Source organism: Stegodyphus dumicola, chromosome 2 (assembly GCF_044657685.1).
Source record: "Stegodyphus dumicola isolate Sdum_Otavi_A_Nest chromosome 2, ASM4465768v1".
Classification (NCBI taxonomy): Eukaryota; Metazoa; Arthropoda; class Arachnida; order Araneae; family Eresidae; genus Stegodyphus; species Stegodyphus dumicola.
In genome coordinates, this window is record NC_140769.1 from 213,714,351 (window position 1) to 213,735,418 (window position 21,068).

Below are 21,068 nucleotides of genomic sequence, written 5' to 3' on the forward strand. Positions count from 1 at the left end.
TCAATCTCTTCTGTTACAGGATCATCCCATGATAACTGTAATTTCCACAATTGCTGAAGGATAATTTTAGCGAGAATTACAAACGGAGCTATCCACCCCAATGGATCGAATAGTTTTGCTACGAATGACAAAATAATTCTTTTAGTCGGAACACTTTGATACTCTATTACAGAGACATTACATTTGAATTCATCATTGTCCGGATGCCATTCCAATCCCAGAACTTTCAATGGTTTGTCTTCTATTACACGATGAATATTGTCACTATCTGTGTTTGTTAAGCCAGAGGTTTTTAACAACGACGGTTCACTTGTCGACCATTTGTGAAGCTCAAAAAGCCACCACTTTTTAGCAGATGTTGCAATTCGTCTATCAATGCAATACCTTCCGAACTATCTTTTACACCAGTTAACATATCATCAACATAAAAATCTCTTAAAACTATATTCTTTGCGTTTGGAAAGTTCAATCCTTCATCAATCGCTAACTGACTCAACACTTTGGTTGCAAGATATGGAGCAGCTGCAGTTCCATATGTAACTGTTTTCAAACGACAAACTTGTATTTGCTTATATGGGCTATCTCTCCATAATATTCTCTGAAAATCTCTATCTTTTTCATGAACCTTTATCTGTCTGTACATCATTTTAATATCAGCGGTTATTGCAATGTTATGAAGTCTAAATCTTAGTAAAATACAAATTAAGTCATCTTGTATTTCTGGGCCTATCATTAGTGTATCATTTAAAGAAACACTGTGGTTGTTTTAGCGCTCGCATCGAAAACAACTCTCAATTTTGTTGTTAAGCTAGAGTCCTTCACCACAAAGTGATGTGAGATATAATAGTGTTTATTCTCTAATTCATAATCTGTGTCTGGCACTAATTCTACGTGTTCTAGTGAAAAGTAAGCTAGAGTCCTTCACCACAAAGTGATGTGAGATATAATAGTGTTTATTCTCTAATTCATAATCTGTGTCTGGCACTAATTCTACGTGTTCTAGTGAAAAGTACTCTTTCATAAACTGAATATACTGGTTGTAAATTTCTTTCATAGATAACAGTCTCTTCTCCAAGTATTGAAATCTTCTGTACGCCACTTCACGGGAGTCACCTAGAATATCTCTATTATGTTTGAATGGTAATGCAACTGAATAACGACCTGATGTGTCTCTAAAATGCGAGTTTTTAAAATGTTCTTCACAAAGTTTTTCTTCATTTGTTAAAGGTTGTACATTTGGAAACTTTTCTAACTCCCAGAAAGAATTTACTAACTCATCTGTGTTTGTATTCAAATGATTTACATATACTGGCTCAAAATTTGTAGATTCAAAATTTGTAGTACCCGAAATTATCCATCCCAACCTCGAATTTAGAGCAAATGGTAGATCAGGACCACGTTTGACAATTTCTCCCGTCATTAAATGCAGAAATACATTTACTCCAAATAAAATGTCAACTGGTTGTGACTTGTAAAATAATGGATCAGCTAATTGTAAATCACTGAAGTTATCGAAGATGATTGATGGCAAAGATACATAGGGAATGTTATCTGTCACCTTGTCCAGTACAAACGCTGATGTTGATACACGAATATCACTTTTAAAATGAGAAGTGAATACTAAATCGACTTCCCCATTACTTATAGTATTAAATTCTCCTAGACATGATACAGAAATGGAATTATCTTTCACTCGTAATCCTAATTTCTTCACACAATCCCTTGAAATAAATGATCTCTGAGATCCAGTGTCACATAAACATCTACACTTCACAAATTGTTGCTTAGAATTTTGAACTTTTATTAAAGCAGTACACAATAAAATGTGACTGGTTTGATTATCTTTTGCATTCGAATCATAATGAGTGGCTGAAACGTCCTTAGGACTCGTTAATTCATCTCTTTTAATGATAGATTGCGTAGGCGGAGATACACTGTTTAACTGAGTTTTATTCTTTGAATTATTTACAATGTGCAAAATACTGTGATGCTTCTTAAAGCAATGTTGACATGTATTTAAACTCTTGCATTTTTTTAGCAAGTGCATATTAGATAAACAATTAAAACAGTAACGATTAGATTTTACAAAATCTATCCTTTGCTGAACCGATAAATTTAGAAATTTCGAACATTTGGCTAAACTATGATCTTCTTTACAATAACCACAACCCAAAGTAGCAACCAGAACATTATTCTTATTTTGAAACACAGATTTAGGTACCTTATTACTTGTTGATTTGCTATTTTGAAGTGTTCTTGCATAGTTTTTTAGGAATTCAATTAAAGTCGTAAGTTTTGGAATTTCATTAGATTTTAACTGACATTCCCACCATAATTTTGTAGCAGGGTCTAATTTTTGCAAAATTAAATAAGTCATTAAAGTGTCACCAAAATTATCAATGGTTTGATTCAATACTTCTAAAGAACGAATTATTTCATTAATATTGTCAACTAAATTTAAAATAGCAAATGCTGATTCATTTTGAATAGTTGGTAAACTTTAAAAACTTTTAATATATGCAAAAATTTGTTCTCTCTTATTTGAATATCTTTCGTCTAACAGATTCCATGCTATTTCAAAATTACAATCCGAAATTTGAATGGTTTGAATAATGCGATATGCTTCACCTTTCAACGAAGCCTTCAAATACTGCAATTTTTGAGCATTAGATAAATTTGTATTATTTCTTACACAAGCACTGAAAAGATCTTTAAAAGCTATCCATTCTGTAATATTACCACCAAAAGTCGGTAATGTTAACTTGGGTAATTTAATATTGTCAAGAACCTGTTCTGAAATTACACTATTTGAATTATTTTTATTATTTTTATTTTTTAATATTTTCTCACCTTTAAATTTCCACAAATAAATTTTATCTGTGTACTCCTGAACATTATCTATTTCGTTTTCTAATTCTTTAGTATCTGTAATTAAACTTTCGATTTCAGAATCAAGCTTCCTTAACTCAGTTTCTTTTTGTTTCAATAATTCGACACATTCCTCTAGTTCTATTAAATTAATTTCATGTGCAGTTAAAATAGTTTCAATTTTCTTTACATAATTAGTAACACTCCTGCGTAAGACCGCTCTTTTTGTTTTAAAAGTTATAAGTTCACTCATAATTGATCAATTCAAAAACAGAAATTGTTCTTAAATCACTTAACACTATTATTAAAATGAAATCGAATTCTATGTTGTATTACAACATTGTTCTTAAAATTTAACAATAAATTAAACGAATTTTTGTTCAAAATCCACTTAACTCACAAAGTGGATAATTTTCACCAACCATATGCAAATTTGAGTTGTTAGAATACATTTAGAACAGTCACTATCTTCACTAGCTCTCCGGCTAGACTTTTGACCAACAATATGTGATTCTTTACACTTAATACGTTTCACAAACTATAATCAATCAACAAATGGACTGTATTCCTACACTTTTATTTTATTACACTTGTCAGCGATGCGAAATAATTGATACAAAATAAGCGAGCTATTCTACATGGCTGTCACAAACACAATTCTATCAATCAATTATCTTGTTGCCACACATAAAGTTCAAAACTAAAGGAAGAAAAGCAAAAGGAATTTACGCTGTTTGCAACAATAAAATGAAGCAAACGATACTCACATAAACAACTAGTGTGCATCTAGACGAAGTGGAATCCCATAGGAATGCAGGTTGAAATGCAATCTTAACGAGATGAGGAGGATATTAGGAGCTATTGCGAGAGGAAAATATGAATACATCTTGATCGAAAATTGACATTTAAAGACTATAAGCTTAAATAAGTCATGACCTTCTCGCTAGCGAAGTCCCCCGAAGTTTTCTGGCTACGTGCCTGGTTCTTATCATCTACAGTGGAGGTGAAGCTCACTTCAACGGAGGGGCTGCGGAGTGGTTGTATGCCGAATGGTACTCCGAACATATGTACACCGAAGTACCGAATGCTTGCGAATTTACACCATAACCTGTGTGAACATGGAGCATTTTGCAAGATACAGGACGGCCATCGATGACACGCACACCTACCTTAGAAGATGAGATATCGCTTCGAGTTCAAGAAGCTTTTGGTACAAGCACACGAACCATTGCCCGTGATATTGCAGTATCTTAATAAAGTGTATGGCGCACATTACACAGGGAACATTAATGTTCATATAATTTGCAGCGGGTGCAATCATTGCAGTCTCAGAAATATCCTCGATGCGGGCAATTCGTGCGCTGGTACGTGGACAAATGCAACTAACTAGAACCCGACGTTTCGATCCTGCATTCTTTTCATGGATGAAGCCATTTTCTATCTTGAAGGGATCTTCAGTCATGACAATGTCCATGTGTGAAGCCACAGCGAGCCGCGAAGTATGCACCCACATGCTGCCCAACGACAGTTTTTCCTGAATGCATAGGCGGTGTTAATTTAGAATACAGCGCCACCTATTGGATAGAGAGAGAAACTCTCACTTGGCCATCTGGATTTGGCTAAGCAACATGCAAGTGCATGTATTAGATCTGAATTTAGTTAATTACTGTCAACAAATTAGTTAGTTTTTTTTTTTTTTTTTTTTTTTTTTTGCTATACAGTCCACTCATTAGTTTAGAATCATAGTACATGGTCAGCAGAACCAGAGAAATGAACAAAATGCTGGCATTAGATAGAAATAAAACTTCGTTAAAAGCGAAATTAACTAGGTTAGAAAATGTAGTGAAGGAATATGATGATAGTTTGAATAAGAACGAAATTCAAATAAAGTATAGATCCTTTCAAAGCATTCAAATGGATATTAGAAACTGAAGGAATAAATATTTCGAAAGCGTTGATGAAAAAGATGTCACAGCGACTGATGAAGAAATCACCGAAATGGAAGAAAGAACGGAAGTTCTAGAGGTAAGAATTATGGAAATTCTATCATCTATTGCTCATTCTGAACATGAAAATGATTGTAATAAATTTGATTCTAAAGTACAAATACGTTTGCCAGAATTACCAATTCCTAAATTTTTTGGTAAATATACCGAATGGAATAATTTTAAGCTTCAAGGAAGTTAAAAAACTGTACTATTTAAAGGCTGCATTAACTGATGAAGCAAAAAATCTTGAAACTGTTGATGATACTTTTAGTTCTGTATTTAAAGCTCTTCAAAATAGGTATGAAAATAAAAGAATATTAATTGAGACGCATATAAAGTCAATAATGGATTTACGTACTTTAACATTCGAATCTTCTAAAGGAATTATATTGCTCATTCTGAACATGAAAATGATTGTAATAAATTTGATTCTAAAGTACAAATACGTTTGCCAGAATTACCAATTCCTAAATTTTTTGGTAAATATACCGAATGGAACAATTTTAAGCTTCAAGGAAGTTAAAAAACTCTACTATTTAAAGGCTGCATTAACTGATGAAGCAAAAAATCTTGAAACTGTTGATGATACTTTTAGTTCTGTATTTAAAGCTCTTCAAAATAGGTATGAAAATAAAAGAATATTAATTGAGACGCATATAAAGTCAATAATGGATTTACGTACTTTAACATTCGAATCTTCTAAAGGAATTAAGATACGTAATAGATAATGTTACTAAAAACGTTAGAGCTTTGAATGTTTTAAAATATGAGAAAAATAATTTATCGGATATTCTGTTATTAAATATTGTACTTCAGAAACTAGATTTTGAAATGCGCAAACAATTTGAATTAGGCATTAATGCTACGGAAGTTCCTACGTTTGATGAATTAATTTCGTTTTTAGAGAAAAGATGTCAGTTATTGGATAACATTAACCGTAGTATTAATAAAATGAAATATCCGTTGGAAAAGAATTCGAAATCCAAGGCTCTGATGGTTAAAACCGATAATGTTTCGATTTGTGTTATATGTAAAAATAATAATCATCCACTGCATAAATGTGATTCATTTTTGAAATTAAATCCAAATAAAAGATATGAAATAGTTAAAAACCATAAACTGTGTCTAAACTGTCTCAATAACGAACATTTAATCGCAAAATGCAATTCTAAGTTCAGGTGTTCGGAATGCCACAAAAAACATCATTCATTAATCCATCGTCTGCTCAGAAATGGCGCCATTGAAGATAAGTTAGACAAAACAAAAACGGAAGCAGCGAGAGACGAAATTATAAACAAGAACGCAGATGTCTCTAATAAAAATCAATCAAGTTGTCTTATGACACGCAGAAAAAACGTCTTATTGGCGACTTCAGTAATATATGTTTGCAATTCAGGAGGAAAAAGAATCCCAGTTCGCGCAATACTTGATAACGGCAGCATGAGTTGTTTCCTGTGTGAAAGAGTTGCTAATTTGTTAAATATAAAGAAAGAAAGAATTTATGCATCTGTATCCGGAATTAATGAGAACGTTATAAATATTATTTATCAACTAGATGTACAGATTTCGAATAAGGATTTAACATATGTAAGATCAGTTAATTGTTTGGTTATTTCTAAAATAACCAATGTAACTCCATCAAGGAGTTTAGATGTGCAGTCATTAAATATTTCCATTGATATTGAATTAGCGGATCCGCAATTTGTAACACCTAACAAAGTAGGTATGTTACTAGGAGCCGAATTGTTCTTTGAGATTTTAAAACAAGGACAATTTCAATTAGAAAATCAACCGTTGATATTCCAAGAAACAGTTTTTGGATATATCGCCTTTGGTGCATGCAAGAGTAACTCAGAAGTAAATTATTGCGGTTTAGTTCTAAATAGTGAAGAAAGAGTTGAAGAAATTTTGCAAAGATTTTGGGAAGTTGAATCCATTGAAAATATCGAGGATGCTTTCAGTGAAGAAGAAAAATACTGTGAAGAACATTTCAAGCGCACTCACTATAGACAAAATGATGAAAGATATGAGGTCAGTTACCCATAAGGGAAGGTGTAGAATTAGGAGAATCGAAAACGCTGTTTGAGAAAAGATTGCATCAAGTGTGGAATCGACTAGAAAGCGTTTCGAATATGAAAACATTATATAAGAATTTTATCAAGGAATATAAGGATCTAAATCACATGGAAGAAGTTCAAAAAATTGAAACATCGACATGCAATTATCTTAGTCATCATGGAGTTTATCGGCCAGAGAAAGCCTCTACCAAGCTTCGCATTGTGTTTAATGCGTCAGCGGCTACTAGCAATGGAAAATCACTTAATTCAATATTAATGAAAGGGCGAATACCCCAAGAAGATTTATTTTCTATTATTATTAGATTTCGAAAGTACAACATTATGCATTCCTATGCATTAGGAGCTGATGCTCAGAAGATGTACAGACAAATACTTATTGAACCATCTCAACGAAACCTGCAGTTGATCTTGTGGAAGGAATCAGTTGGTAGTCCTGGGCAGACTTATCGTCTAAGGACTGTAACATACGGAACAGCAAGTGCACCATTCCTTGCAACAAGGGTCCTGAAGCAGTTAGCAATGGATGAGGCAACTGACTTTCCTCATACCTCAAGAGCCATACTGAAGGACTGTTACGTGGACGACATTATCACTGGAGCTAATACGCTGCAAGAAGCCAAGGAGTTGCAGACACAGTTAACCTGTCTTCTAGAACGTGGTGGAATGCAGTTACACAAATGGTGTTCAAATAATCCAGAACTATTGAAGAATAAAGAAAGTGCAACTCAGGATTACTCTTTTCAAGTTATGGATAAGCCTCAGATTACAAAGGCCTTAGAAATGTCATGGAATACGTCTACAGACTGTTTTTTTTTACGATTTAAAGATATCAGACTTTGAAGAAACAGGAACGAAAAGGGATGACTTATCAACAATTGGTCGCCTCTTTGATCCGTTAGGTTTAATTCGACCTGTTACGACAAAGACTAAAATATTTCTACAAAACCTTTGGCTTCTAAAATTAAATTGGAATACACCTCTTCCTAAAAATTACTTTGAAGAATGGAAAAAATTTCTGCATAGTCTAAAAATAGTCAACGATTATCGCATCCCCAGATTTCTTCTAACCAATGAACAGCAAATAGAAATTATAGGATTCTGTGATGCTAGTCAGAAAGCCTATGGTGCTGCAATTTATGTGAAATGTATGTCATCTTCAAATGAATGTTCATCAAGACTTCTGTGAAGCAAGTCTCGAGTGTCACCTCTGAAGTCAATTACCATTCCTCGTTTGGAACTTTGTGGTGCAGTTCTGTTGGTAAAACTAATGAAAAGAATATTAGAAGCCATTCAGCTGCCTATAGTCAAGGTTTATTACTTCACTGATTCGTCCATAGTGTTAGCATGGATTAAGAAGGAACTCCATCAACTAAAGACATTTGTTGCTAATAGAGTATCTGTTATTCGCAGCATGACTGCTGTTCATGAGTGGTACTATGTTAGCACTCACAATAATTCAGCTGATTTGCTATCACGTGGAACTGAACCTATTCTTCATAATGATTTATGGTGGTATGGACCAACTTTCTTGACTAAGGAGAGGTTTTTGACTAATCCTTGTGAAGTAATGTCATCTGATATGGATGATGTGGAATACGTCAAAGAACTAAAACTTATGGACTTGACTTGAGGGACTTAAGGGTTAACTTGACTAAAACTTAGTTAATTTAAATGTGAACTCTAATTCCCTTATTTCAGATCATATACTTAACATCAGTAATAAATATATTCGTGTGTTGAGTTTTGTTTGTAGATTTATAGCCAATTGTAAAGGGAAAAAAATTAATAAGTTCTCTAACTGTTAAAGAATTGGATGACGATGAGAAAGTCATGATCAGGTATGTACAGTTACAACATTTTAGCAAGGATATTCTATCTTTAAAAAATAAGAATTGTGTTTCTTCCAAAAGTAACTTAAAATTTTTATGTCCATTTCTAGATAATGATTCTCTTCTGAGAGTAGGAGGCAGACTTGCCAATAGTAATCTTAATTACAACCAAAAGTTTCCTTATGTAATGCCAAAAGATCATGTATTTACTAGATTAATGTTTCAGTATTACCATGTTAAATATTTACATCTTGGTGCTCAAGCACTATTGCATCAGGTTCTTAGTAAATTTTGAGTTTTTAATGGCTCGAAAGCTCGAAAGGTTGTACATGAATGTGTAACATGTTTTAAGGTTAAACCAATTGTATGTGAACAACTTATGGGAAATTTATCTGGTGAGAGAGTTAACCCAGGGTTTGTATTTAATACTTGTGGACTCGATTTTTCTGGTCCATTCCTCATAAAGTATAAAAATCAGAGAAAGGGTAATTATGCAAAAGTGTACGTTGCTATATTCATATGTTTAGCTACTAAAGCAGTACATTTAGAGGTAGTAACTGATTTAACCACAGATTCATTACTTGCTACTATTGAAAGATTTATTGCTAGACGTGGAAAATGTAATACCATAATGTCAGATAACGGTACTAATATGGTTGGTGCAAAATCAGAACTGAAAAAATTGCATAGCTTAGTCCTTAAATCTAATTCTGATATAGCAGATTTCTTAACATCTGAAGGTATAAATTGGAAACTAATTCCACCTAGAGCACCAAATTTCGGTGGTTTATGGGAAGCAGGTATCAAGTAATTTAAATACCATCTTCAGCGTACAATCGGCAGTTATAAATTAACTTTAGAGGAATTTTGGACTGTTGTCACACAGATTGAAGGTATTCTCAATTTTCGTTCAATTTTACCTTTATCAACAGATGCAGATGACTTTGAAGCCTTAACGCCGGGTCAGTTTTTAATTGGACGTTCCATTACTTCATATCATGAGCCAGATTTGTCTCATCTTACAAATAATAGACTTTCTAAATGGCAAGTTCATTCAAGTTATTTGGAAACGTTGGCAAACTGATTATTTAAATCATCTCCAACAACGCACCAAATGGTTTATTAATAAAGAAAATTTAAAAGCGGGTATGTTAATTGTGTTAAAGGAAGATAATCTTCCGCCATTTAAATGGTCTTTAGATAGAATTCTAGAAGTTTTACCTGGTCAAGATAATAAGGCCAGAGTTGTTAAAGTGAAAACATCAAATGGTGTGTATATTCGATGTATTAGTAAAATTTGTTTATTACCTATTCAGTATAATAATGCTTAGCTTACATTATTATGTTCTTATTGAAAATTGTGATTTACATAAAAATGGAAATGTTTAAGAATAAGTTCGATTGTTGCATAGTGAATGTTTATGTTCTTAAATGTTTATAATATTTTATATTTTATTCATGATGACGACTATCTGTATGCATTATTTTCACCTTACAAACATGTAAACTGCGGAAAAAAATTGGGACAGTTCTATATCTCCCGTTCTACTGGGCCAATTAACAAAATTCTTGCGTTTTTCATGTCTCGAAAGTGAGACTTAGGATATGTCTTAGATTTATATACAGCATTGTTCTAATATTGGTATTCTGACACGAAATCGGACTTTTTCTGAAATGACCTGCCAAGGTTTTCCATATTTCAATTCTACGACTCAAATTACGCCAAAATGTCAAGTTTTGTAAAAATCGCGCGAGTAGTTTTTAAAAAATTAGTCTCAAAATTTTAGCTCCTCAGTGTTAGTTCCGTTTGGTATATATTTATTAATATATCTTTTTTTTATTAAACTTGTTTGATTCTTGCTTTCACATTTCCAAATCTAGGTTCATTCCAAATAAAATTTGTCCATTATTTATGATTTATTTTCAAAATTTGTATTTTAAAATAGTTTTTATAAATTTTCGAAAACAATTTTGAAATATAATTTATTAAATTTTTACCATCATCTTAAAATAGATGTATTTCTAAGCATACCTGCAAAACAGTACAATTTTTATTCAAAATTTCCGAATATATACGTGAATTTATATATTGGCGCGTTATGAAATTCGGTATATTTGTTAAAAGCGATAATAACATGAAATTATCGCTCTTAACAAATATGCCAAATATGTGGTTTAGGCACTTTGCTAAAATTACTTGAAAGTAGAAACGATGTGACTTTTTTTTCCGCTCATGCGCAATGTAAAGAGGTAGGAACGATGTGACTTTGTTTCTGATCCTCCATAATGGAAGGGAAAAGAAAATAGGTTGCCATAATATCAAGAAGTTCGCCAAGTAAATTTTTCTTGACTCAAACTGAAAAAAATTTGCCAAGACAAATTTTTGAATTTCTCCGTAAATTTCGCACCAAATTTTACAAAATGATTAGGCACAATTTGAGTCGTTGAGTCGTAGAATCGAAAATATTGGAATGTTATTTAAGAAAAAGCCTGAACAAACCGTTTTGGAAAAAAGGAGTCCTTTATTGTAACCGTACTGTAACTCAAAAATGTAATCAAAATGGATTCAGGAACTAACAAAAGGGATATTTCCGTTGAAATATTACATCCAAAATTTTTCGTGATTACAATGCTTCCTTTATTTAGTGCAAAGAAGTAAAAATGGTCTTTTCATCGTACAATAATTTTAAATTTGTATGCCGTAGGAATAAACTTTCCTAAATATCGAGCAGATAATATAACGTATTTACATTTATATATAACTATATTCATATATATTCATATATTCATATATACTTATATATAAGCTCTAATTTACATTTATATATATATTCATATACATACATTTATAATAATTACATAAAAATACGAAGTTCTCGTTAATTTACTTCGTAAATTTCTTTTCTTAAAAATCTGTTACAATAAAAATGTAACGACACAGATTTTGAAGGTTTTTATTGTGTAAAACAATATAAACATGGAATTATGGCTCTTGGAAAATGTAGTTGTACCTATCGAAATTTCTTAGAAAATTTCGAGAGCTACAGCTTTTGAGAATCACATTTAAATTCTAAAATGCGGAGTCCAAAGATCAGCTTTCTGACGAATTTTCTCACATACGACGAATCATCTGAAAAAATTTGAAAATTTTGTTAAATCTTTATAACAGCGCTGAATCGCCTAATATAGTATATTTTTATATTTTCAGACTTCAGTCTTTTTAGTCTTCTTAGCTCGAACCGATACTCATTTAGATCTTAAAGTGTATGCCAAAGATAAGCATCACAGTTTTAAAGTTTGAAGTTTATCGTAAACCTATTTAAGCTTGAACCGCGATACTGCCGTTTGGCTTATGTAAGTCACCTGCAGTAATTGAGGAGTAGATAATGAGAGGTACTGGTAGTGCTTAGTTGTTTAACACGCTATGCATTAAGCTTATTTTGCTTCGTCTGATGCCTGTCCTGAAGACCCTCGTGGCTTTTAACATGTGAAGAAGTACGTTACATGAGATTGGACGCAATTTGTAGCTTGGGCTATTATTGTAAATAACTGGGTGAAGAAGCAACAAAAGAAGTGTCATTAAAATTTAGTAAAAATATTATTTTCATATACTGTCCTTCCTTTTAAAATTCATGAAACGTACCAAGGAAAATTATTAGCAGAGCATCGTTTTCGTCCATTATCTGCTGATCGTATTTTACAAAAAGAGTTTGCTGAGAAAATTTTATTTCTTGGAACTCTTAAAGCGAAGATAAGATTCTTAAAGCGAAGTTAGAATTCTTAATAGTTGCAATCGCATTCGTTTTTGTATCCGTGAGAAAGATTTCCGTGAAGAAAGGAAATGATTGCAAGAACTTTCAAGGAAGTGCAGATTGCTTTGTAAAGTATTTGGTTTCATAGTCACATTTAGCATTAATCAGTAACTTTTTGAAAATTTCTGATAAGAAAACAAGTGTTTCACTTGATAAGAATATATGATACTTCCAAATAAAGTATATCAAAATAAACATTAAAATAGTTATCGCAAAGCTACGAGAACTTCTAGAACCAAAGCTCGATTTGTAATACTGGAGGCCCGAGAGAAAACCTCTTATTCAGGCTTCTCCTGAACTATTTCTTTTCAGCGAAGTAAATATCATTTATGCGAATTATATAAAGTATTTAACAGTACCTAATAATTTATTAGTTTCTTATCTGAAGTTATTTAAACAAAAATTACGTTTCGCGTTTCTGTATGTTTTGTTCTCATGATTTTTTGGAAAGCGTAATTATTATTCGAGTATTTTTGAGAATCAGAACCGAGGCATTTTTGAAAGCATCTGTTAACTATTTACATTTAAGTACAGGGTGGTCGAAATTAAACTTGACATATTCAAAGCACTCTGTAGGTAAAACACAGATTGATTTGAAAATTTGGTGATAAACAATTCAAAAGATGCGCTAAAATAATCCGAAAAAAAAATCCAAAAAAAGTTTAGCTAGTACGCACATTACAACGAAATAAAAACAAGCTACAAATTCCAAAACAAGCGTCGTTTACTTATTACAGACTATTTAGCAATGTAAAGCATATTGTTCAGTGTGGGCCCCCTCATTAAAGTGTAATATGTGCAATAATACAATGAATAGGGTGTTCAGCATCTGATCGCCTGTGATCTTTCGCACATGCAACATTATACGATCCTTCACGTCAGCCAAAGTCCCAAAATTCCTTCGATAAACCACGCTCTTTAAATACTCCCATAACCGAAAACCACACGTATTGAGTAGAGAGAACGGATCGGCCAAGGAGTGGAAAATGAACGACTAATCATCCTGTCATCGGTAAAATGTTGCCGTAAAAACCTCTGCTCTTAAGAGACCATTATGTGGAGAGACACCATTCTGCATAAAAAGTGACAAACGCAAGGTATTGTTGCTGCTGAAGTTGAGGTTAGACGAAACTATTATGTATGCCATGATATCTGTAGGCCGTTAACCTGGGAGCACGTTACAATACCATTATTGCAATTTTCTTTGAAGAAGAATGGTCCAAAGATACATCGGGAAGTATATTTACATCGTAGGATAACTTTAGACGAAGTGTAGTGGAGTTGCGCAAAATGCACTTGGACATTCCGTGGCCCAAATGCGACCATTCCAAGTAGTCACGGTTCCAGTTCCACGGCCAGGCTTCATCGACTTCTAGTCGAGCAAGTAAAGTCATGGCAAAAGAAAATAAGCGGCGGTCAATGTCGGTAACAAACAGATGACATGACGATTCAGTTTTTGCAAATCGAGATATCATGTCTGTCACACCTTTTGGAGACACTGATCCTCGACGCAATTTCTTTCGACTTCGAAATTCACAAAGAGCTGTTACAGCATTTACCTAGTTTTCGTAAAGCAGTTTCACGATTAAGGCACGTTCTGACAAACTAATAGTCATCGTAATCGAAAGAATGCTACTCTTTCGATCTCAAAAATGTTAAACATAGCCCACAGTTGTTGCCCACAGTTATTTATTGCATATATGTTCAAGTATTTTGTCTATAATGCGGCCCCTAAAGGAAATATTTTAAACTTTTTCCCGGAAACTTTTAGCGTATTCTTTCAATTGTAACTCTACAAATTTTCCAGTCAATTGGCATTTTTAGCTACAGCGACATAGTGCTCTGAATAGGCCAAGTTTAATTACGATCAGCATGTGTATTAAATATAAGCAGTTTTCCGGCAAATTACGTGTGATCATGAGTCCCAGTGACTATGTCTACGTTGTATAACCAGAAAATTAACGAAAAGTGAGTACTATATGTAACTTAAAATCTGAAACGAAAAATTAATGCCCATGGAATTTAAAAAAAAATTTCAGTTTGTTATACATTGTGTAAAATGTGAGTTTATGCATTTTAAACTAGCTTTTTTTCCCAATGAAAACTGAGATGAAGAGATGATCCTAAGGAGCTTTTACTGATTTAATTGCAAAACTTAATTATGGTACTGATTCGAATTTAAGAAGCAGTTTTTATTCAGATGTTTAAGCAGCAAAATTAGCGTGCAACTTAGTATTCAAAGCAAATAAATATATTTACATCTTGTATTGCAATAAATTATTTACTTCAGCATCTGTATAAAAAAGTAAAATGTTTCTTATTTTTCAATAACTATTGTAAAATAATTTTTTTATAAGTTCCTAGTTTTTCAGCTTTAAAAATCTTCGAAATAATACGGTAATTAAATTAAAGAACTAAGATGAAAATAATGTAATTAAATTTAGCTGCTTAATAACTAAGCACATAACTATGTCTACGATAAGCAAAATACTCACGAGCTCCAATTGTGATAGTCACACAATAGCAGAAATTGCCTGCGCATGTTAGCCATTGTTCACAAATCGAAATTTCGCTCAATGATATCAGTCATTAAAAGGAGAGAGCGAGGATATGCTATATTGTCTATTATCTGGCGAGAAAAAATTAAATTTTCTTCTGGTTTTTTAATCTTATGCTTATAAAATCTAGAACTGAAAGAACATAGAAAATCTTACGTATTTTAAATATTAAGAAAAATTTTGAAAGAGCTATCCCATTTGCCAATGTATAAATCAGTCCATGGATAGAATGCTTTTTTATTTGAATAATTATGAAAACTGAGATATGTTAACTATTTGTATTTAAGTATATTAAATACCGACATATTTGTCCGGAGAAACACGTAGGATCATAAGAACCCTGGCCACGTCGTATACGTAAAAGATCATACATAATTAAGATGATGTTTTGAAGTATGACAGATTTAAAATTAAATTAAAATTTTAGCAATATCAGATTAAAAATAACAACTGAATTTGCTTCGGATATCTTATTGGAGGGAACAGTATGTGAATCTGTTCGCCATTTAAATCAGAATGCTTTATTTTTTTGACCAAGGGTTTCTCTTGGAAACTACAGGTTCCTCAGAACTATATGAAAAAGAGATATTTTCTTGTTTATAATACAAAAATTCCCCTGGTACTTTATCCTTAGATGCTTTTTCTTTCATATATATCGCCTTAATTTCTTAGATATATTTCAAGATGCAAGTCTTCACAGACTTTGTTACTTTGCGTCGTAAAGTTTTAATAAACGCTATGTTTAAGTCTTGTCTCTTGTGTGTATTCTTGGTGGTCTAAATTTTTGGTTTAGTGCCAAGAAGAAAAATCGTCATAGGCACAAAAAACAGAGTGTAGTTTAATAGTTAATTAGATTTAGTCTTACATAGTTGGATTACAGTTGTTCACAATTATATTAAGTTCGTGTTTTATAATGCGACTTTTATTATGTGTGACTGGTAAGTGGTTTCTGGTACACCTTAATAGGGCCGTAAACCTCATTGTGTTAAAATGTTTTACTTTTCGAATAGCTTATTTCCAGTAGTTTTAGATAGAGCCTTACTACTAGGTCTCAACTTCTGTGACAAATCTCGAAAATGCGTCATCCGTATAAGAATTGTAACATCTGTAAATCTATTTACCATTTTCCCGTAAATTGCAAAAAATATGGCAAACTAGCTATTTATGCTCTTTGTCGCGAAAGTGCTAATTATATACTAATGAGGTTATGTTGCAATTTTTGTTTGACGAGCTACCAAATAATTCTTCAAATATTGCATGCAGATTTACTAAACGCATAAAAACCTTAACCGGAGCAGCATAATTCAATCACTTTTAAAGCAAAAAATGCGCAATTTACCAACATATAAGAATAAAAATAACTGAGCTAACTGAGCCGAATAAGAGACTGGGAATATATATATACTTTTGGTGCGGCCGATTGCAACCAAAAAGGGAGTTGCATATCTGAATGTTATAGCAGTCCTATATACAAAATTTCAACGTTCTGAGGCTACTCGTTTTTGAGTTATGCGAGATACGTACATAGGTACATACGTACAGACGCCATGAAAAAAATCTCTTTTGAATCCATTTCAAATCAGTTTTATAATTCGTTTGGGGAAATAGAGTCCTTTGTTAAATATTTTTGGCAGAGATGAATTATCTTATAAAAATGTATCTAGAAAGGTATTAAATATCGGAAAATATCGCAGTTTCCTGAATGCAAAATTAAAAATCTGATGTGTACACTACATGACTTCCTTGTACGGAATATTAAATTATACGCATTTTTGTTGCGTGTGTGTGTGTGTGTGTGTGTATTTAATTATGGCAACGCACACTAGGGCTATCTGCCTAAGGGGAGGAATGCCTTCGTGGAGGACTTTCTAAGGGAAACTGGCTCGTATACACGTTACACATGGGGAAAACCACGAAAACACCCATGCAGCCAGCCCGTCCGCGGAATTGCATTTTTGTTGCATTTCATTAAACTTATTGGACTGAATTAAATCTACTTCGTCGATAGTGCATAAACCACAATAGAATAAATGCACTCTTTAAATTTCATTATACTTGTTTACCATACGACACTCTGGCGCTAGGTTCACTTAATAGCGTTATTTCGTTCATATTATAACTCTGAATGCACAAAATGTATATTATTTGAAGAATTATCTAATTGTTGCCACATGTTCTATTCAAATACTATAATAAATCTAGAACGATGTATAAAAGAAATTAAACAAACGTAACAAAAAATAAACAGTTTTTAACAGAGGATTCAGTATTTCTCGTTCAATAAATTCAGTTCTCACATCACGATAAGGCAAAAATACATAAAAACTCAAAATATCTATATTAAAAATTATGAAGTAAATCTTAAACACTTATTTCCTCGAAAAATTCCAGGAAAGATTAAGCATGATTTAATTCGCAATAATAAATGAAGGCTTTATCTTTGCTGTTGCGAAGCTTAGTGTCTCTAGATTGGCATCAAATCTACTATTCTCTTGTTTCAAACGTAAACAAACATGTCCGCCATATTATTTAAAAATTAGGCCTAATCGCACTTAAAGAGCTCATAAATTGTTGATAATTCTACAAATATTGCTTGCAGATTTCCTAAAGGCATAAAAGCCTTAACCGGAAGATAAGAACAACATAATTCAATAATTTTTAAAGCAAAAATGCACAATTTACAAACATATAAGAGTAAAGCAGTTTTATAATTTTTTTTGAGAAATAGAGTCTTTTGTTCTGTCCTTACATACAGGTGTCACGCAAAAACATTGTTAAATTGCATTCGATAGCGGTGAAAATAGATATTTTCGTTGAAATATGCTGCCCGAACTTTTCACGATTACAATACTTCCTTTTTACTTCGTACAAAGAAGTAGAAATGCATCACGTGTTTACTATTCTATTAGAGAGAGATGCTTCGGAAAACTTAAAATAATTAAAATATTATGTAAGATTTTTTTTTCATTAGGTCAAAAAAACATTTTAAACATGGCTTTTCTTTCTATAGAGCACGAATACAGTAATCAAGTAGATTTTGAAAAATAAATATATTGATAAATTTGCTTGTTAACAAAAGCAGTAAAATTAAATTAGCAGAAAATTAGTTAAAAAAATGGCTTCAAAATTATTTCAATGTTTTTTTACATTAGCTGCATTGTTATTTTTTATAATTTTAAACCATTGTTGGCTAATTGTTTTCTGAATGCATGAATGTACAATTATTGTATATTAATATACGAATACTAATGTAAGAATTAAGACTTAAAATGTTTAGACCTGTGATGGTCATAAAAGTGTTTAAATGTTGTTAATATGGCTGCGTACTAGGACATATCATCTTCTTTGCATCAGGTGAAACATACCTACGCATAGCTGTGGGTGTATTACAAATTATTTTGAACCTGTTTGTGTACACTGAATGAATTGGTTTCGGGTATGACGTTTTATTGCGTTTCATAAACGTACTGCATTCAACAATGTTGTTGTTTTATCCTAATGGCTTCCTAGAGGAATATAACTTTCGTTTGATATTATAAATACTGCAAGTGGACTTAGCGATAAGCCCCTGGATTGCTTTACCTGAAGAAGACTGAAAACTTGATTCCCGAAGTCCACTGGAATGTAGGTCATCTATAAACCGATATCATCTCATTGATTACTTTGAAAAATGACACTTATGTGGATTGTTGGGGTGAATATTCGGTGGCTTTGCGAGGGATATGTGCTGATGGCAACAACTATCGCGATGAGATTTTGAAAGAGGGCGTGGATATTTGGTCGTCATACATACTTTGTGTATCTAACCCTTCATGTAAGTTATTGCGTTCATAGATTATACTTGTTTAATGATAACTGTTGGATTACAAAAATGATAGATGCAGACTATGATATTTCACATTCTTGCTTTATGCATCTAATCATCAATAATTTCTGTGAAATGAATAAATCTTGTGTGTTTTAAATGATTATTTCACGCTGTTACATGTTAACACCTAATAAATAAAACAGTATGGCAAAAATGTGGCACGGTTTTTGGTACGTGCTTTTGTTTCTTCAGGAGAAAAATGGTCAAACGTTTTAAAGTTCACATTTAAAAACGCTTAAGTTCAATTCTGCGAACGATAAATAAGCAGCGTCAAATGATTTCATATTTATATATGTATTTCCAAAATGATCCTATATGTATGTTTATATTTCCATTTTGTTATAATATGGTTGCAAATATATTTATAGAAATAAAAGATACTTTATTTAATATCTCTGTGTTGGGTCAAATTAACACTTTCGCGAAATGCCTGTCTTCGTGATTTCTGAGGACTTTGAATGAACATTTTCTGAATCACTTGCACATTTCTTCCTATCCTAGATTTTGTGGGGCGATCACACTATCATATATATTCTACTACTGTAATGAAGGAACTGCTTTTTGTTTTATAAAAATTGGCCACTTTGTACCAATCTGTCCTCTTCAAAAGCGAGGTTGTTTCATTTCTTGTGGAGTTTATAGAATATTTTCTAAATATGATTTGACGTGGATCAGAAAAACTAAAAGAGCGCTAAAATACCGCATCAAGGAACATGAATATGATGTTCGAAAAGGAGATATAAATAAATCTTCAATAGCTAATCATAGATGGGCACGTAATCACAAATTTGATTTTGGTTCTGTGAAAATCATCCCTAAAGCTTCTTCATTTGCTGAATTGGATTTCTTTAAAGCTTCATAAAAATGTATTTACTTTAATTAATGACATTAATTCCAATCTATTTCTTCCTAAGCCTTTCAGAATTCTAATATTGTAATTTTTCATGCTTCATTAGTATTTTCCTCGAGAGTTCGTTTTCGCTGTACTCAGTCCATTGTTTCCAATATAAAATGCTTGTCAAGTCTCCCATTTTTGCTCCTGAGAAAGAGAGATTTGTGTCTGATCGATCGAGTTTCATTCAAAATTATTGCAAAATTAAGATTTCATTTTTGTTTCATTTCAAATTTTACTTAGCGTGTTTCTCCGCCATTGTGAGATTCGGAGATGTTAATAATGGATACAGATAGAACAAAAACTTGAATTTATGTGGTTTTTCGCAAATGTCAAATAAAAAACGAAATTAATACTTTCTCCAATGGTCATGAATTTCTTAATGTCTAATTTATGTTATCTGGCGATGTTATCACTGTTGTACAATGTTTTCACATTTATGTGGAGATCATCGACGACTGATACTGAATTAGAATACCAGCGTGGTGACGTCATCCCAGCTTAGCGCAGTGCGGAGCAGTTAAGACAAGGCCATATAGCGTCCAGACGTGGACGACAGTGGAGAGTAGTAGATGCGAGCGGATGGCTTGCTTGCTCTCAAGAGTTGGAGAAGATAGACTGTCTTCTTTGGTGTTTAAGTGCCTTTTTGGTTTAAGCCAAGCCGATCATATTATTTAAAGCTAGCTGTGGATGTTAAAAGGATAACGTATTCTATCAACGCCGGTGGAACTAATAGTGTGTGTGAATTGCTCGCCATTACATGAATCCTGTGGACTGATCAGGACATTCCTTGCAATATCAATTATTACTTAACTTACCTTTGTTTACTTTTATCTATTTCTTACTAGTAAAATAAAAACATTTAAAATGCAATATCCGGGCTCTATGTGCGTGTTTTGAAAGTAAAACCTACATTTATATGCTTTCAATGCAGGCCAATGTGCCGTGTCTTTTCTAACTTTAAATATATGTTACAGGTTTCAAGTCAACGGACATCACAATAAAGAAGAAAATGAAGGCATGTGTATTTTACTGCATTTAAACAACATCCACTTAAGCAGAAAGCATGATCTTAGTCGGCGACGGCTTAGAATTATTAAATTCCATTGGTTTATAAACGTAAGTATGTTAATTTAATAATAAATTCTAGTTCATGCTTTGGTAACCTATGCCTC

General features: G+C 32.5%; 1 protein-coding gene and 1 long non-coding RNA gene across 2 annotated transcripts in view; one reads left to right on the top strand and one right to left on the bottom strand.

Moving 5' to 3' along the window:
* The window catches only part of Tcs4 (Threonyl-carbamoyl synthesis 4), a 500,068-nt gene that overhangs the window by 263,521 nt on the left and 215,479 nt on the right, over positions 1 to 21,068 (bottom strand). The gene's annotated exons all lie outside the window — the stretch shown is intronic.
* LOC118188855 (uncharacterized) overlaps positions 1 to 21,068 on the top strand; it is an 81,594-nt gene that overhangs the window by 56,591 nt on the left and 3,935 nt on the right. The window contains exon 2 of the long non-coding RNA XR_015039771.1: positions 20,871 to 21,012. This is a non-coding gene — a long non-coding RNA (uncharacterized LOC118188855). The remainder of the gene's footprint in view (positions 1 to 20,870; positions 21,013 to 21,068) is intronic.